Source organism: Oncorhynchus gorbuscha, linkage group LG18 (genome assembly GCF_021184085.1).
Source record: "Oncorhynchus gorbuscha isolate QuinsamMale2020 ecotype Even-year linkage group LG18, OgorEven_v1.0, whole genome shotgun sequence".
Lineage (NCBI taxonomy): Eukaryota > Metazoa > Chordata > Actinopteri > Salmoniformes > Salmonidae > Oncorhynchus > Oncorhynchus gorbuscha.
This window is the reverse complement of record NC_060190.1, coordinates 51,312,611-51,328,922: the sequence shown is the minus strand read 5'-3', so window position 1 is coordinate 51,328,922 and position 16,312 is coordinate 51,312,611. Positions and strand designations below refer to the sequence as shown.

The following is a 16,312-nucleotide window of genomic DNA, read 5'->3' as shown; positions in this document are numbered from 1 at the left end:
AGGAGTAAAGAGAGAGTTAGGGAGTGGAGGAGTAAAGAGAGAGTTAGGGAGTGGAGGATTATAGAGAGAGTTAGGGAGTGGAGGAGTAAAGATAGAGTTAGGGAGTGGAGGAGTATAGAGAGAGTTAGGGAGTGGAGGAGTAAAGAGAGAGTTAGGGAGTGGAGGAGTAAAGAGAGAGTTAGGGAGTGGAGGATTAAAGATAGAGTTAGGGAGTGGAGGAGTAAAGAGAGTTAGGGAGTGGAGGATTAAAGAGAGAGTTAGGGAGTGGAGGATTAAAGAGAGAGTTAGGGAGTGGAGGATTATAGAGAGAGTTAGGGAGTGGAGGATAAAGAGAGAGTTAGGGAGTGGAGGATTATAGAGAGAGTTAGGGAGTGGAGGAGTAAAGAGAGAGTTAGGGAGTGGAGGTGTAAAGAGAGAGTTAGGGAGTGGAGGTGTAAAGAGAGAGTTAGGGAGTGGAGGTGTAAAGATAGAGTTAGGAGTGGAGGAGTAAAGAGAGAGTTAGGGAGTGGAGGAGTAAAGAGATAGTTAGGGAGTGGAGAGTTAGGGGGAGTGGAGGATTAAGAGAGAGTTAGGGAGTGGAGGATTATAGAGAGAGTTATGGAGTGGAGGATTATAGAGAGAGTTAGGGAGTGGAGGAGTAAAGATAGAGTTAGGGAGTGGAGGATTATAGAGAGAGTTAGGGAGTGGAGGATTATAGAGAGAGTTAGGGAGTGGAGGATTATAGAGAGAGTTAGGGAGTGGAGGAGTAAAGATAGAGTTAGGGAGTGGAGGATTATAGAGAGAGTTAGGGAGTGGAGGATTAAAGAGAGAGTTAGGGAGTGGAGGATTATAGAGAGAGTTAGGGAGTGGAGGATTATAGAGAGAGTTAGGGAGTGGAGGAGTAAAGAGAGAGTTAGGGAGTGGAGGATTATAGAGAGAGTTAGGGAGTGGAGGATTATAGAGAGAGTTATGGAGTGGAGGATTATAGAGAGAGTTATGGAGTGGAGGATTATAGAGAGAGTTAGGGAGTGGAGGAGTAAAGATAGAGTTAGGGAGTGGAGGATTATAGAGAGAGTTAGGGAGTGGAGGATTATAGAGAGAGTTAGGGAGTGGAGGATTATAGAGAGAGTTAGGGAGTGGAGGAGTAAAGATAGAGTTAGGGAGTGGAGGATTATAGAGAGAGTTATGGAGTGGAGGATTAAGAGAGAGTTAGGGAGTGGAGGATATAGAGAGAGTTATGGAGTGGAGGATTATAGAGAGAGTTAGGGAGTGGAGGATTATAGAGAGAGTTAGGGAGTGGAGGATTATAGAGAGAGTTAGGGAGTGGAGGAGTAAAGATAGAGTTAGGGAGTGGAGGATTATAGAGGAGGAGTGGAGGATTATAGAGAGAGTTATGGAGTGGAGGATTATAGAGAGAGTTAGGGAGTGGAGGAGTAAAGATAGAGTTAGGGAGTGGAGGATTATAGAGTTATGGAGTGGAGGATTATAGAGTTAGGGAGTGGAGGAGTAAAGAGAGAGTTAGGGAGTGGAGGAGTAAAGATAGAGTTAGGGAGTGGAGGAGTAAAGATAGAGTTAGGGAGTGGAGGATTAAAGAGAGAGTTAGGGAGTGGAGGATTATAGAGAGAGTTAGGGAGTGGAGGATTATAGAGAGAGTTAGGGAGTGGAGGAGTAAAGATAGAGTTAGGGAGTGGAGGATTATAGAGAGAGTTAGGGAGTGGAGGATTATAGAGAGAGTTAGGGAGTGGAGGATTATAGAGAGAGTTAGGGAGTGGAGGAGTAAAGAGAGAGTTAGGGAGTGGAGGATTATAGAGAGAGTTAGGGAGTGGAGGATTAAGAGAGAGTTAGGGAGTGGAGGATTATAGAGAGAGTTAGGGAGTGGAGGATTATAGAGAGAGTTAGGGAGTGGAGGAGTAAAGAGAGAGTTAGGGAGTGGAGGATTATAGAGAGAGTTATGGAGTGGAGGATTATAGAGAGAGTTATGGAGTGGAGGATTAAGAGAGAGTTAGGGAGTGGAGGATTAAGAGAGAGTTAGGGAGTGGAGGAGTAAAGATAGAGTTAGGGAGTGGAGGATTATAGAGAGAGTTAGGAGTGGAGGATTATAGAGAGAGTTTATAGAGAGAGTTAGGGAGTGGAGGAGTAAAGATAGAGTTAGGGAGTGGAGGATTATAGAGAGAGTTATGGAGTGGAGGATTATAGAGAGAGTTAGGGAGTGGAGGATTATAGAGAGAGTTAGGGAGTGGAGGATTATAGAGAGAGTTAGGGAGTGGAGGATAAAGAGAGTTAGGGAGTGGAGGATTATAGAGTTAGGGAGTGGAGGAGTAAAGATAGAGTTAGGGAGTGGAGGATTATAGAGAGAGTTAGGGAGTGGAGGAGTAAAGAGAGAGTTAGGGAGTGGAGGATTATAGAGAGAGTTAGGGAGTGGAGGAGTAAAGATAGAGTTAGGGAGTGGAGGATTATAGAGAGAGTTAGGGAGTGGAGGATTATAGAGAGAGTTAGGGAGTGGAGGAGTAAAGATAGAGTTAGGGAGTGGAGGATTATAGAGAGAGTTAGGGAGTTATAGAGAGTTAGGGAGTGGAGGATTAAGAGAGAGTTAGGGAGTGGAGGATTAAGAGAGAGTTAGGGAGTGGAGGAGTAAAGAGAGAGTTAGGGAGTGGAGGATTATAGAGAGAGTTAGGGAGTGGAGGAGTAAAGAGAGAGTTAGGGAGTGGAGGAGTAAAGAGAGAGTTAGGGAGTGGAGGAGTAAAGAGAGAGTTAGGGAGTGGAGGATTATAGAGAGAGTTAGGGAGTGGAGGAGTAAAGAGAGAGTTAGGGAGTGGAGGTGTAAAGAGAGAGTTAGGGAGTGGAGGAGTAAAGATAGAGTTAGGGAGTGGAGGATTATAGAGAGAGTTAGGGAGTGGAGGAGTAAAGAGAGAGTTAGGGAGTGGAGGAGTAAAGAGAGAGTTAGGGAGTGGAGGAGTAAAGAGAGTTAGGGAGTGGAGGATTAAAGAGAGAGTTAGGGAGTGGAGGAGTAAAGAGAGAGTTAGGGAGTGGAGGAGTAAAGAGAGAGTTAGGGAGTGGAGGAGTAAGAGATAGAGTTAGGGAGTGGAGGAGTAAAGAGAGAGTTAGGGAGTGGAGGAGTAAAGATAGAGTTATGGAGTTAGTAAAGGAGTGGAGGAGTAAAGAGAGAGTTAGGGAGTGGAGGATTAAAGAGAGAGTTAGGGAGTGGAGGAGTAAAGAGAGAGTTAGGGAGTGGAGGAGTAAAGAGAGTTAGGGAGTGGAGGAGTAAAGAGAGAGTTAGGGAGTGGAGGAGTAAAGAGAGAGTTAGGGAGTGGAGGAGTAAAGATAGAGTTAGGGAGTGGAGGAGTAAAGAGAGAGTTAGGGAGTGGAGGAGTAAAGATAGAGTTAGGGAGTGGAGGAGTAAAGAGAGAGTTAGGGAGTGGAGGAGTAAAGATAGAGTTAGGGAGTGGAGGATTATAGAGAGAGTTAGGGAGTGGAGGAGTAAAGAGTTATGGAGTGGAGGAGAAAGAGTTAGGGAGTGGAGGAGTAAAGATAGAGTTAGGGAGTGGAGGATTATAGAGAGAGGGAGTGGAGGATTGTAAAGAGAGAGTTAGGGAGTGGAGGTGTAAAGAGAGAGTTAGGGAGTGGAGGAGTAAAGATAGAGTTAGGGAGTGGAGGATTAAAGAGAGAGTTAGGGAGTGGAGGAGTAAAGAGAGAGTTAGGGAGTGGAGGATTATAGAGAGAGTTAGGAGTGGAGGAGTAAAGAGAGAGTTAGGGAGTGGAGGAGTAAGAGAGAGTTAGGGAGTGGAGGATTATAGAGAGAGCTAGGGAGTGGAGGAGTAAAGAGAGAGTTAGGGAGTGGAGGAGTAAAGAGAGAGTTAGGGAGTGGAGGAGTAAAGAGAGAGTTAGGGAGTGGAGGAGTAAAGAGAGAGTTAGGGAGTGGAGGAGTAAAGAGAGAGTTAGGGAGTGGAGGAGTAAAGAGAGAGTTAGGGAGTGGAGGAGTAAAGATAGAGTTAGGGAGTGGAGGAGTTTAGGGAGTGGAGGAGTAAAGAGTTAGGGAGTGGAGGAGTAAAGAGAGAGTTAGTTAGAGAGAGTTAGGGAGTGGAGGAGTAAAGAGAGAGTTAGGGAGTGGAGGATTAAAGAGAGAGTTAGGGAGTGGAGGAGTAAAGAGAGAGTTAGGGAGTGGAGGTGTAAAGAGAGAGTTAGGGAGTGGAGGTGTAAAGAGAGAGTTAGGGAGTGGAGGAGTAAAGAGAGAGTTAGGGAGTGGAGGTGTAAAGAGAGAGTTAGGGAGTGGAGGAGTAAAGAGAGAGTTAGGGAGTGGAGGATTATAGAGAGAGTTAGGGAGTGGAGGAGTAAAGAGAGAGTTAGGGAGTGGAGGATTATAGAGAGAGTTAGGGAGTTTAGGATTATAGAGAGAGTTAGGGAGTGGAGGATTAAGAGAGAGTTAGGGAGTGGAGGATTATAGAGAGTTAGGGAGTGGAGGAGTAAAGAGAGAGTTAGGGAGTGGAGGAGTAAAGAGAGAGTTAGGGAGTGGAGGAGTAAAGAGAGAGTTAGGGAGTGGAGGAGTAAGAGAGAGTTAGGGAGTGGAGGAGTAAAGAGAGAGTTAGGGAGTGGAGGAGTAAAGAGAGAGTTAGGGAGTGGAGGATTAAAGAGAGAGTTAGGGAGTGGAGGATTAAAGAGAGAGTTAGGGAGTGGAGGAGTAAAGAGAGAGTTAGGGAGTGGAGGAGTATAGAGAGAGTTAGGGAGTGGAGGAGTAAAGATAGAGTTAGGGAGTGGAGGAGTATAGAGAGAGTTAGGGAGTGGAGGAGTATAGAGAGAGTTAGGGAGTGGAGGATTATAGAGAGAGTTAGGGAGTGGAGGAGTATAGAGAGAGTTAGGGAGTGGAGGATTATAGAGAGAGTTAGGGAGTGGAGGAGTATAGAGAGAGTTAGGGAGTGGAGGAGTATAGAGAGAGTTAGGGAGTGGAGGATTAGAGAGAGTTAGGGAGTGGAGGAGTATAGAGAGAGTTAGGGAGTGGAGGATTAAAGAGAGAGTTAGGGAGTGGAGGAGTAAAGAGAGAGTTAGGGAGTGGAGGAGGTGTAAGAGAGAGTTAGGGAGTGGAGGAGTAAAGAGAGAGTTAGGGAGTGGAGGAGTAAAGATAGAGTTAGGGAGTGGAGGATTATAGAGAGAGTTAGGGAGTGGAGGAGTAAAGAGAGAGTTAGGGAGTGGAGGATTATAGAGAGAGTTAGGGAGTGGAGGAGTAAAGATAGAGTTAGGGAGTGGAGGATTATAGAGAGAGTTAGGGAGTGGAGGAGTAAAGAGAGAGTTAGGGAGTGGAGGAGTAAAGATAGAGTTAGGGAGTGGAGGATTATAGAGAGAGTTAGGGAGTGGAGGAGTGAAGAGATAGTTAGGGCGTTAGGGAGGGAGTGGAGGAGTAAAGAGAGAGTTAGGGAGTGGAGGAGTAAAGAGAGAGTTAGGGAGTGGAGGAGTAAAGAGAGAGTTAGGGAGTGGAGGAGTAAAGAGAGAGTTAGGGAGTGGAGGAGTAAAGAGAGAGTTAGGGAGTGGAGGAGTAAAGATAGAGTTAGGGAGTGGAGGATTATAGAGAGAGTTAGGGAGTGGAGGAGTAAAGAGAGAGTTAGGGAGTGGAGGAGTAAAGAGAGAGTTAGGGAGTGGAGGAGTGAAGAGAGAGTTAGGGAGTGGAGGATTATAGAGAGAGCTAGGGAGTGGAGGAGTAAAGAGAGAGTTAGGGAGTGGAGGAGTAAAGAGAGAGTTAGGGAGTGGAGGAGTAAAGAGAGAGTTAGGGAGTGGAGGAGTAAAGAGAGAGTTAGGGAGTGGAGGAGTAAAGAGAGAGTTAGGGAGTGGAGGTGTAAAGAGAGAGTTAGGGAGTGGAGGAGTAAAGAGAGAGTTAGGGAGTGGAGGAGTGAAGAGAGAGTTAGGGAGTGGAGGAGTAAAGAGAGAGTTGGGGAGTGGAGATGTAAAGAGAGAGTTAGGGAGTGGAGGAGTAAAGAGAGAGTTAGGGAGTGGAGGAGTAAAGAGAGAGTTAGGGAGTGGAGGTGTAAAGAGAGAGTTAGGGAGTGGAGGTGTAAAGAGAGAGTTAGGGAGTTGAGGAGTAAAGAGAGAGTTAGGGAGTGGAGGTGTAAAGATAGAGTTAGGGAGTGGAGGAGTAAAGATAGAGTTAGGGAGTGGAGGAGTAAAGAGAGAGTTAGGGAGTGGAGGAGTAAAGATAGAGTTAGGGAGTGGAGGATTATAGAGAGAGTTAGGGAGTGGAGGAGTAAAGATAGAGTTAGGGAGTGGAGGATTATAGAGAGAGTTAGGGAGTGGAGGAGTAAAGAGAGAATTAGGGAGTGGAGGAGTAAAGATAGAGTTAGGGAGTGGAGGATTATAGATAGAGTTAGGGAGTGGAGGAGTAAAGAGAGAGTTAGGGAGTGGAGGAGTAAAGAGAGAGTTAGGGAGTGGAGGAGTAAAGAGAGAGTTAGGGAGTGGAGGTGTAAAGAGAGAGTTAGGGAGTGGAGGTGTAAAGAGAGAGTTAGGGAGTGGAGGAGTAAAGAGAGAGTTAGGGAGTGGAGGTGTAAAGAGAGAGTTAGGGAGTGGAGGAGTAAAGAGAGAGTTAGGGAGTGGAGGATTATAGAGAGAGTTAGGGAGTGGAGGAGTAAAGAGAGAGTTAGGGAGTGGAGGATTATAGAGAGAGTTAGGGAGTTTAGGATTATAGAGAGAGTTAGGGAGTGGAGGATTATAGAGAGAGTTAGGGAGTGGAGGATCATAGAGAGAGTTAGGGAGTGGAGGAGTAAAGAGAGAGTTAGGGAGTGGAGGAGTAAAGAGAGAGTTAGGGAGTGGAGGTGTAAAGAGAGAGTTAGGGAGTGGAGGAGTATAGAGAGAGTTAGGGAGTGGAGGAGTAAAGAGAGAGTTAGGGAGTGGAGGAGTAAAGAGAGAGTTAGGGAGTTGAGGATTAAAGAGAGAGTTAGGGAGTGGAGGTGTAAAGAGAGAGTTAGGGAGTGGAGGAGTGAAGAGATAGTTAGGGAGTGGAGGAGTATAGAGAGAGTTAGGGAGTGGAGGAGTAAAGATAGAGTTAGGGAGTGGAGGATTATAGAGAGAGTTAGGGAGTGGAGGAGTAAAGAGAGAGTTAGGGAGTGGAGGATTATAGAGAGAGTTAGGGAGTGGAGGAGTAAAGAGAGAGTTAGGGAGTGGAGGAGTAAAGATAGAGTTAGGGAGTGGAGGATTATAGAGAGAGTTAGGGAGTGGAGGAGTGAAGAGATAGTTAGGGAGTGGAGGAGTAAAGAGAGAGTTAGGGAGTGGAGGAGTAAAGAGAGAGTTAGGGAGTGGAGGAGTAAAGAGAGAGTTAGGGAGTGGAGGAGTAAAGAGAGAGTTAGGGAGTGGAGGAGTAAAGAGAGAGTTAGGGAGTGGAGGAGTAAAGATAGAGTTAGGGAGTGGAGGATTATAGAGAGAGTTAGGGAGTGGAGGAGTAAAGAGAGAGTTAGGGAGTGGAGGAGTAAAGAGAGAGTTAGGGAGTGGAGGAGTGAAGAGAGAGTTAGGGAGTGGAGGATTATAGAGAGAGTTAGGGAGTGGAGGAGTAAAGATAGAGTTAGGGAGTGGAGGAGTAAAGAGAGAGTTAGGGAGTGGAGGAGTAAAGAGAGAGTTAGGGAGTGGAGGAGTAAAGAGAGAGTTAGGGAGTGGAGGAGTAAAGAGAGAGTTAGGGAGTGGAGGTGTAAAGAGAGAGTTAGGGAGTGGAGGAGTAAAGAGAGAGTTAGGGAGTGGAGGAGTAAAGAGAGAGTTAGGGAGTGGAGGAGTAAAGAGAGAGTTGGGGAGTGGAGATGTAAAGAGAGAGTTAGGGAGTGGAGGAGTAAAGAGAGAGTTAGGGAGTGGAGGAGTAAAGAGAGAGTTAGGGAGTGGAGGTGTAAAGAGAGAGTTAGGGAGTGGAGGTGTAAAGAGAGAGTTAGGGAGTTGAGGAGTAAAGAGAGAGTTAGGGAGTGGAGGTGTAAAGATAGAGTTAGGGAGTGGAGGAGTAAAGATAGAGTTAGGGAGTGGAGGAGTAAAGAGAGAGTTAGGGAGTGGAGGAGTAAAGATAGAGTTAGGGAGTGGAGGATTATAGAGAGAGTTAGGGAGTGGAGGAGTAAAGATAGAGTTAGGGAGTGGAGGATTATAGAGAGAGTTAGGGAGTGGAGGAGTAAAGAGAGAATTAGGGAGTGGAGGAGTAAAGATAGAGTTAGGGAGTGGAGGATTATAGATAGAGTTAGGGAGTGGAGGAGTAAAGAGAGTTAGGGAGTGGAGGAGTAAAGAGAGAGTTAGGGAGTGGAGGAGTAAAGAGAGAGTTAGGGAGTGGAGGTGTAAAGAGAGAGTTAGGGAGTGGAGGTGTAAAGAGAGAGTTAGGGAGTGGAGGAGTAAAGAGAGAGTTAGGGAGTGGAGGTGTAAAGAGAGAGTTAGGGAGTGGAGGAGTAAAGAGAGAGTTAGGGAGTGGAGGATTATAGAGAGAGTTAGGGAGTGGAGGAGTAAAGAGAGAGTTAGGGAGTGGAGGATTATAGAGAGAGTTAGGGAGTTTAGGATTATAGAGAGAGTTAGGGAGTGGAGGATTATAGAGAGAGTTAGGGAGTGGAGGATCATAGAGAGAGTTAGGGAGTGGAGGAGTAAAGAGAGAGTTAGGGAGTGGAGGAGTAAAGAGAGAGTTAGGGAAGGAGGTGTAAAGAGAGAGTTAGGGAGTGGAGGAGTATAGAGAGAGTTAGGGAGTGGAGGAGTAAAGAGAGAGTTAGGGAGTGGAGGAGTAAAGAGAGAGTTAGGGAGTTGAGGATTAAAGAGAGAGTTAGGGAGTGGAGGTGTAAAGAGAGAGTTAGGGAGTGGAGGAGTGAAGAGATAGTTAGGGAGTGGAGGAGTATAGAGAGAGTTAGGGAGTGGAGGAGTAAAGATAGAGTTAGGGAGTGGAGGAGTAAAGAGAGAGTTAGGGAGTGGAGGATTATAGAGAGAGTTAGGGAGTGGAGGAGTAAAGAGAGAGTTAGGGAGTGGAGGATTATAGAGAGAGTTAGGGAGTGGAGGAGTAAAGATAGAGTTAGGGAGTGGAGGATTATAGAGAGAGTTAGGGAGTGGAGGAGTAAAGATAGAGTTAGGGAGTGGAGGATTATAGAGAGAGTTAGGGAGTGGAGGAGTAAAGAGAGAGTTAGGGAGTGGAGGAGTAAAGATAGAGTTAGGGAGTGGAGGATTATAGAGAGAGTTAGGGAGTGGAGGAGTAAAGAGTTAGGGAGTGGAGGATTATAGAGAGAGTTAGGGAGTGGAGGAGTAAAGATAGAGTTAGGGAGTGGAGGATTATAGAGAGAGTTAGGGAGTGGAGGAGTAAAGAGAGAGTTAGGGAGTGGAGGATTATAGAGAGAGTTAGGGAGTGGAGGAGTAAAGATAGAGTTAGGGAGTGGAGGATTATAGAGAGAGTTAGGGAGTGGAGGAGTAAAGATAGAGTTAGGGAGTGGAGGATTATAGAGAGAGTTAGGGAGTGGAGGAGTAAAGATAGAGTTAGGGAGTGGAGGATTATAGAGAGAGTTAGGGAGTGGAGGAGTAAAGAGAGAGTTAGGGAGTGGAGGATTATAGAGAGAGTTAGGGAGTGGAGGAGTAAAGATAGAGTTAGGGAGTGGAGGATTATAGAGAGAGTTAGGGAGTGGAGGAGTAAAGATAGAGTTAGGGAGTTTATAGAGGAGTTAGGGAGTGGAGGAGTAAAGAGAGAGTTAGGGAGTGGAGGAGTAAAGATAGAGTTAGGGAGTGGAGGAGTAAAGAGAGAGTTAGGGAGTGGAGGATTATAGAGAGAGTTAGGGAGTGGAGGATTATAGAGAGAGTTAGGGAGTGGAGGATTATAGAGAGAGTTAGGGAGTGGAGGAGTAAAGAGAGAGTTAGGGAGTGGAGGATTATAGAGAGAGTTAGGGAGTGGAGGAGTAAGAGAGAGTTAGGGAGTGGAGGATTATAGAGAGAGTTAGGGAGTGGAGGAGTAAAGATAGAGTTAGGGAGTGGAGGATTATAGAGAGAGTTAGGGAGTGGAGGTGTAAAGAGAGAGTTAGGGAGTGGAGGTGTAAAGAGAGAGTTAGGGAGTGGAGGAGTAAAGATAGAGTTAGGGAGTGGAGGATTATAGAGAGAGTTAGGGAGTGGAGGAGTAAAGAGAGAGTTAGGGAGTGGAGGATTATAGAGAGAGTTAGGGAGTGGAGGAGTAAAGATAGAGTTAGGGAGTGGAGGATTATAGAGAGAGTTAGGGAGTGGAGGAGTAAAGATAGAGTTAGGGAGTGGAGGATTATAGAGAGAGTTAGGGAGTGGAGGAGTAAGAGAGAGTTAGGGAGTGGAGGAGTAAAGATAGAGTTAGGGAGTGGAGGATTATAGAGAGAGTTAGGGAGTGGAGGAGTAAAGAGAGAGTTAGGGAGTGGAGGATTATAGAGAGAGTTAGGGAGTGGAGGAGTAAAGAGAGAGTTAGGGAGTGGAGGATTATAGAGAGAGTTAGGGAGTGGAGGAGTAAAGATAGAGTTAGGGAGTGGAGGATTATAGAGAGAGTTAGGGAGTGGAGGAGTAAAGATAGAGTTAGGGAGTGGAGGATTATAGAGAGAGTTAGGGAGTGGAGGAGTAAAGAGAGAGTTAGGGAGTGGAGGAGTAAAGATAGAGTTAGGGAGTGGAGGATTATAGAGAGAGTTAGGGAGTGGAGGAGTAAAGAGAGAGTTAGGGAGTGGAGGATTATAGAGAGAGTTAGGGAGTGGAGGAGTAAAGAGAGTTAGGGAGTGGAGGATTATAGAGAGAGTTAGGGAGTGGAGGAGTAAAGATAGAGTTAGGGAGTGGAGGATTATAGAGAGAGTTAGGGAGTGGAGGAGTAAAGATAGAGTTAGGGAGTGGAGGATTATAGAGAGAGTTAGGGAGTGGAGGAGTAAAGAGAGAGTTAGGGAGTGGAGGAGTAAAGATAGAGTTAGGGAGTGGAGGATTATAGAGAGAGTTAGGGAGTGGAGGAGTAAAGATAGAGTTAGGGAGTGGAGGATTATAGAGAGAGTTAGGGAGTGGAGGAGTAAAGATAGAGTTAGGGAGTGGAGGATTATAGAGAGAGTTAGGGAGTGGAGGAGTAAAGAGAGAGTTAGGGAGTGGAGGATTATAGAGAGAGTTAGGGAGTGGAGGATTATAGAGAGAGTTAGGGAGTGGAGGATTATAGAGAGAGTTAGGGAGTGGAGGAGTAAAGATAGAGTTAGGGAGTGGAGGATTATAGAGAGAGTTAGGGAGTGGAGGAGTAAAGAGAGAGTTAGGGAGTGGAGGATTATAGAGAGAGTTAGGGAGTGGAGGAGTAAAGAGAGAGTTAGGGAGTGGAGGATTATAGAGAGAGTTAGGGAGTGGAGGAGTGAAGAGATAGTTAGGGAGTGGAGGAGTAAAGAGAGAGTTAGGGAGTGGAGGAGTGAAGAGATAGTTAGGGAGTGGAGGAGTAAAGAGAGAGTTAGTGAGTGGAGGAGTAAAGAGAGAGTTAGGGAGTGGAGGAGTAAAGAGAGAGTTAGGGAGTGGAGGAGTAAAGATAGAGTTAGGGAGTGGAGGAGTGAAGAGATAGTTAGGGAGTGGAGGAGTAAAGAGAGAGTTAGGGAGTGGAGGAGTGAAGAGATAGTTAGGGAGTGGAGGAGTAAAGAGAGAGTTAGTGAGTGGAGGAGTAAAGAGAGAGTTAGGGAGTGGAGGAGTAAAGAGAGAGTTAGGGAGTGGAGGAGTAAAGATAGAGATAGGGAGTTGAGGATTAAAGAGAGAGTTAGGGAGTGGAGGAGTAAAGAGAGAGTTAGGGAGTGGAGGAGTGAAGAGATAGTTAGGGAGTGGAGGAGTGAAGAGAGAGTTAGGGAGTGGAGGATTGAAGAGATAGTTAGGGAGTGGGGGTGTAAAGAGAGGGGGAGAAGAGGGAGGTGAGATCATGTTTTTGTTATTATTACCATGTACTTGTGTTGAGCCGTCTATCTATGCCAGGATTACCCATGCCATGACATCATTGTTATTGGTTCATTTCTTCTCTCAGTTTTCAAACTCCCCACTCACTTGAAGAAATACACAAAGATACACACATCGTATCATATTTGTCATGAGCAGGAAAGAGGGATGTCCCGTGTAGTCCTTGGTCACAGAAAACTTTTTTACAGTCAGGGTAGGCAGCAGCAACCTGCAAATAAGGGAGGGAGGGAGGGAGGGAGGGAGGGAGGAGGGAGGGAGGGAGGGAGGGAGGGAGGGAGGGAGGGAGGGAGGGGGAGGGAGGGAGGGAGGGAGGGAGGGAGGGAGGGAGGGAGGGAGGGAGGGAGAAAAGGTTAGAGAGAGGAAGAAGGGGAGGGAGAGAGGGAGAATGGGTTAGAGAGAGGGAGAAGGGGAGGGAGAGAGGGAGAATGGGAGGGAGAAGGGGAGGGAGAGAGGGAGAATGGGAGGAAGAGGTGGAGGGAGAGAGGGAGAAAAGGTTAGAGAGAGGACGAAGGGGAGGGAGAGAGGGAGAATGGGTTAGAGAGAGGGAGAAGGGGAGGGAGAGAGGGAGAATGGGAGGGAGAAGAGAAGGGAGAGAGGGAGAATGGGAGGGAGAGGGCGAGAATGGGAGGGAGAGGGAGAATGGGTTAGAGAGAGGGAGAAGGGGAGGGAGAGAGGGAGAATGGGTTAGAGAGAGGGAGAAGGGGAGGGAGAGAGGGAGAATGGGTTAGAGATAGGAAGAAGGGGGGGAGAGAGGGAGAATGGGTTAGAGAGAGAGATGGGGAGTGAGAGGGGGAGAATGGGAGGGAGAGAGGGAGAATGGGTTAGAGATAGGAAGAAGGGGAGGGAGAGAGGGAGAATGGGTTAGAGAGAGGGAGAAGGGGAGGGAGAGAGGGAGAATGGGTTAGAGATAGGAAGAAGGGGAGGGAGAGAGGGAGAATGGGTTAGAGATAGGAAGAAGGGGAGGGAGAGGGGGAGGGAGAGAGGGAGAATGGGTTAGAGAGAGGACAAAGTGGAGGGAGAGGGGGACAAAGACCTGCCTGGGGGTGACAGCATTCTCTCCCACATATGCCCCCCTAGGCACAACTATGACAACATAACCAACAAAAACGGGTCACAACTCCTGCAGCTCTGTCGCACGCTGGCTATGTACATAGTCAACGGTAGGCTTTGAGGGGACTCCTATGGTAGGTACACCTATAGCTCATCTCTTGGCAGTAGTACTGTAGACTACTTTATCACTGACCTCAACCCAGAGTCTCTCAGAGCGTTCACAGTCAGCCCACTGACACCACTATCAGACCACAGCAAAATCACAGTCTACTTAAACAGAGCAATACTCAATCATGAGGCATCAAAGCCAAAGGAAGTGAGTAACATTAAGAAATGCTATAGATGGAAGGAATGCAGTTTGGAAACCTACCAAAAAACAAGGCAACAACAAATTCAATCCCTTTTAGACAATTTCCTGGGTAAAACGTTCCACTGTAATAGTGAAGGTGTAAACTTGGCAGTAGAAAATCTTCACAGTATATTTGACCTCTCAGCTTCCCTATAAAATCTAAAAAATCTCAAATAGAAAACCGAAGAAAATTAACAATAATGACAAATGTTTTGATGAAGAATGCAAAAATCTAAGAAAGAAATTGAGAAACCTGTCCAACCAAAAACATAGAGACCCGGAAAACCTGAGTCTACGCCTTCACTATGGTGAATCACTAAAACAATACAGAAATACACTACGGAAAAAGAAGGAACAGCATGTCAGAAATCAGCTCAATGTAATTGAAGAATCCATAGACTCTAACCACTTCTGGGAAAATTGGAAAACACTAAACAAACAACAACACAAATAATTAATAATATAATATAATATATATGCCATTTAGCAGATGCTTTTATCCAAAGCGACTTACAGTCATGTGTGCATACATTCTACGTATGGGTGGTCCCGGGGATTGAACCCACTACCCTGGCGTTACAAGCGCCATGCTCTACCAACTGAGCTACAGAGGACCAGAGCTAAGGATGATATCTATCCAAAATGGAGATGTATGGGTAAACCACTTCTCCAATCTTTTTGGCTCTAAATCAAAGAATAAAGAGCAAAAACATATACATGATCAAACACAGATCTTAGAATCAACTATTAAAGACTACCAGAACCCACTGGATTCTCCAATTACATTGAATGAGTTACAGGACAAAATAAAAACCCTCCAACCCAAAAAGGCCTGTGGGGTTGATGGTATCCTCAATGAAATGATCAAATATACAGACAACAAATTCCAATTGGCTATACTAAAACTCTTTAACATCATCCTTAGCTCTGGCATCTTCCCCAATATTTGGAACCAAGGACTGATCACACCAATCCACAAAAGGGGAGACAAATTTGACCCCAATAACTAACGTGGAATATGTGTCAACAGTAACCTTGGGAAAATCCTCTGCATTATTATTAACAGCAGACTCGTTCATTTCCTCAATGAAAACAATGTACTGAGCAAATGTCAAATTGGCTTTTTACCAAATTACTGTACAACAGACCATGTATTCACCCTGCACACCCTAATTGACAACCAAACAAACCAAAACAAAGGCAAAGTATTCTCATGCTTTGTTGATTTCAAAAAAGCCTTCGACTCAATCTGGCATGAGGGTCTGCTATACAAATAGATGGAAAGTGGTGTTGGGGATAAAACATACAACATTATAAAATCCATGTACACAAACAACAAGTGTGCGGTTCAAATTGGCAAAAAAACACACACATTTCTTCACACAGGGTCGTGGGGTGAGACAGGGATGCAGCTTAAGCCCCACCCTCTTCAACGTATATATCAACGAACTGGCGCGGGCACTAGAAAAGTCTGCAGCACCCGGCCTCACCCTGCTAGAATCCGAAGTCAAATGTCTGCTGTTTTCTGATGATCTGGTGCTTCTGTCACCAACCAAGGAGGGCCTACAGCAGCACCTAGATCTTATGCACAGATTCTGTCAGACCTGGGCCCTGACAGTAAATCTCAGTAAGACCAAAATAATGGTGTTCCAAAAAAGGTCCAGTCACCAGGACCACAAATACAAATTCCATCTAGACACTGTTGCCCTAGAGCACACAAAAAACTATACATACCTTGGCCTAAACATCAGCGCCACAGGTAACTTCCACAAAGCTGTGAACGATCTGAGAGACAAGGCAAGAAGGGCATTCTATGCCATCAAAAGAAACATAAATTTCAACATACCAATTAGGATTTGGCTAAAAATACTTGAATCAGTCATAGAGCCCATTGCCCTTTATGATTGTGAGGTCTGGGGTCCGCTCACCAACCAAGACAAACACCAAATTGAGACTCTGCACGCAGAATTCTGCAGAAATATCCTCCGTGTACAACGTAGAACACCAAATAATGCATGCAGAGCAGAATTAGGCCGATACCCACTAATTATCAAAATCCAGAAAAGAGCCGTTAAATTCTATAACCACCTAAAAGGAAGCGATTCACAAACCTTCCATAACAAAGCCATCACCTACAGAGAGATGAACCTGGAGGAGAGTCCCCTAAGCAAGCTGGTCCTGGGGCTCTGTTCACAAACAAACACACCCTACAGAGCCCCAGGACAGCAGCACAATTAGACCCAACCAAATCATGAGAAAACAAAAAGATAATTACTTGACACATTGGAAAGAATTAACAAAAAAACAGAGCAAACTAGAATGCTATTTGGCCCTACACAGAGAGTACACCGCGGCAGAATACCTGACCACTGTGACTGACCCAAAATTAAGGAAAGCTTTGACTATGTACAGACTCAGTGAGCATAGCCTTGCTATTGAGAAAGGCCGCTGTAGGCAGACATGGCTCTCAAGAGAAGACAGGCTATGTGCTCATTGCCCACAAAATGAGGTGGAAACTGAGCTGCACTTCCTAACCTCCTGCCCAATGTATGGCCATATTAGAGAGACATATTTCCCTCAGATTACACAGATCCACAAAGAATTAGAAAACAAATCAAATTTTGAAAAACTCCCATATCTACTGGGTGAAATTCCACAGTGTGCCATCACAGCAGCAAGATTTGTGACCTGTTGCCACGAGAAAAGGGCAACCAGTGAAGAACAAACACCATTGTAAATACAACCCATATTTATGCTTATTTATTTTATCTTCTGTCCTTTAACCATTTGTACATTGTTAAACACTGTATATATATATAATATGACATTTGTAATGTCTTTACTGTTTTTAAACTTCTGTATGTGTAATGTTTACTGTTAATTTTGTATGTTGTCTACCTCACTTGCTTTGGCAATGTTAACACATGCCAATAAAGCCCTTGAATTGCCAATAAAGCCCTTGAATTGAATTGAATTGAGAGGGAGAATGGGTTAGAGAGAGGGAGAGAGGGAGAATGGGAGGGAGAGAGGGAGAATGGGTTAGAGAGAGGGAGAATGGGTTAGAGAGAG

The 16,312-nt window shown here is 45.5% G+C and overlaps 1 protein-coding gene across 9 annotated transcripts in view; it reads left to right on the top strand.

Moving 5' to 3' along the window:
- LOC124003281 (forkhead box protein P4-like) overlaps positions 1-16,312 on the top strand; it is a 209,679-nt gene that overhangs the window by 164,614 nt on the left and 28,753 nt on the right. The window lies entirely within an intron of this gene.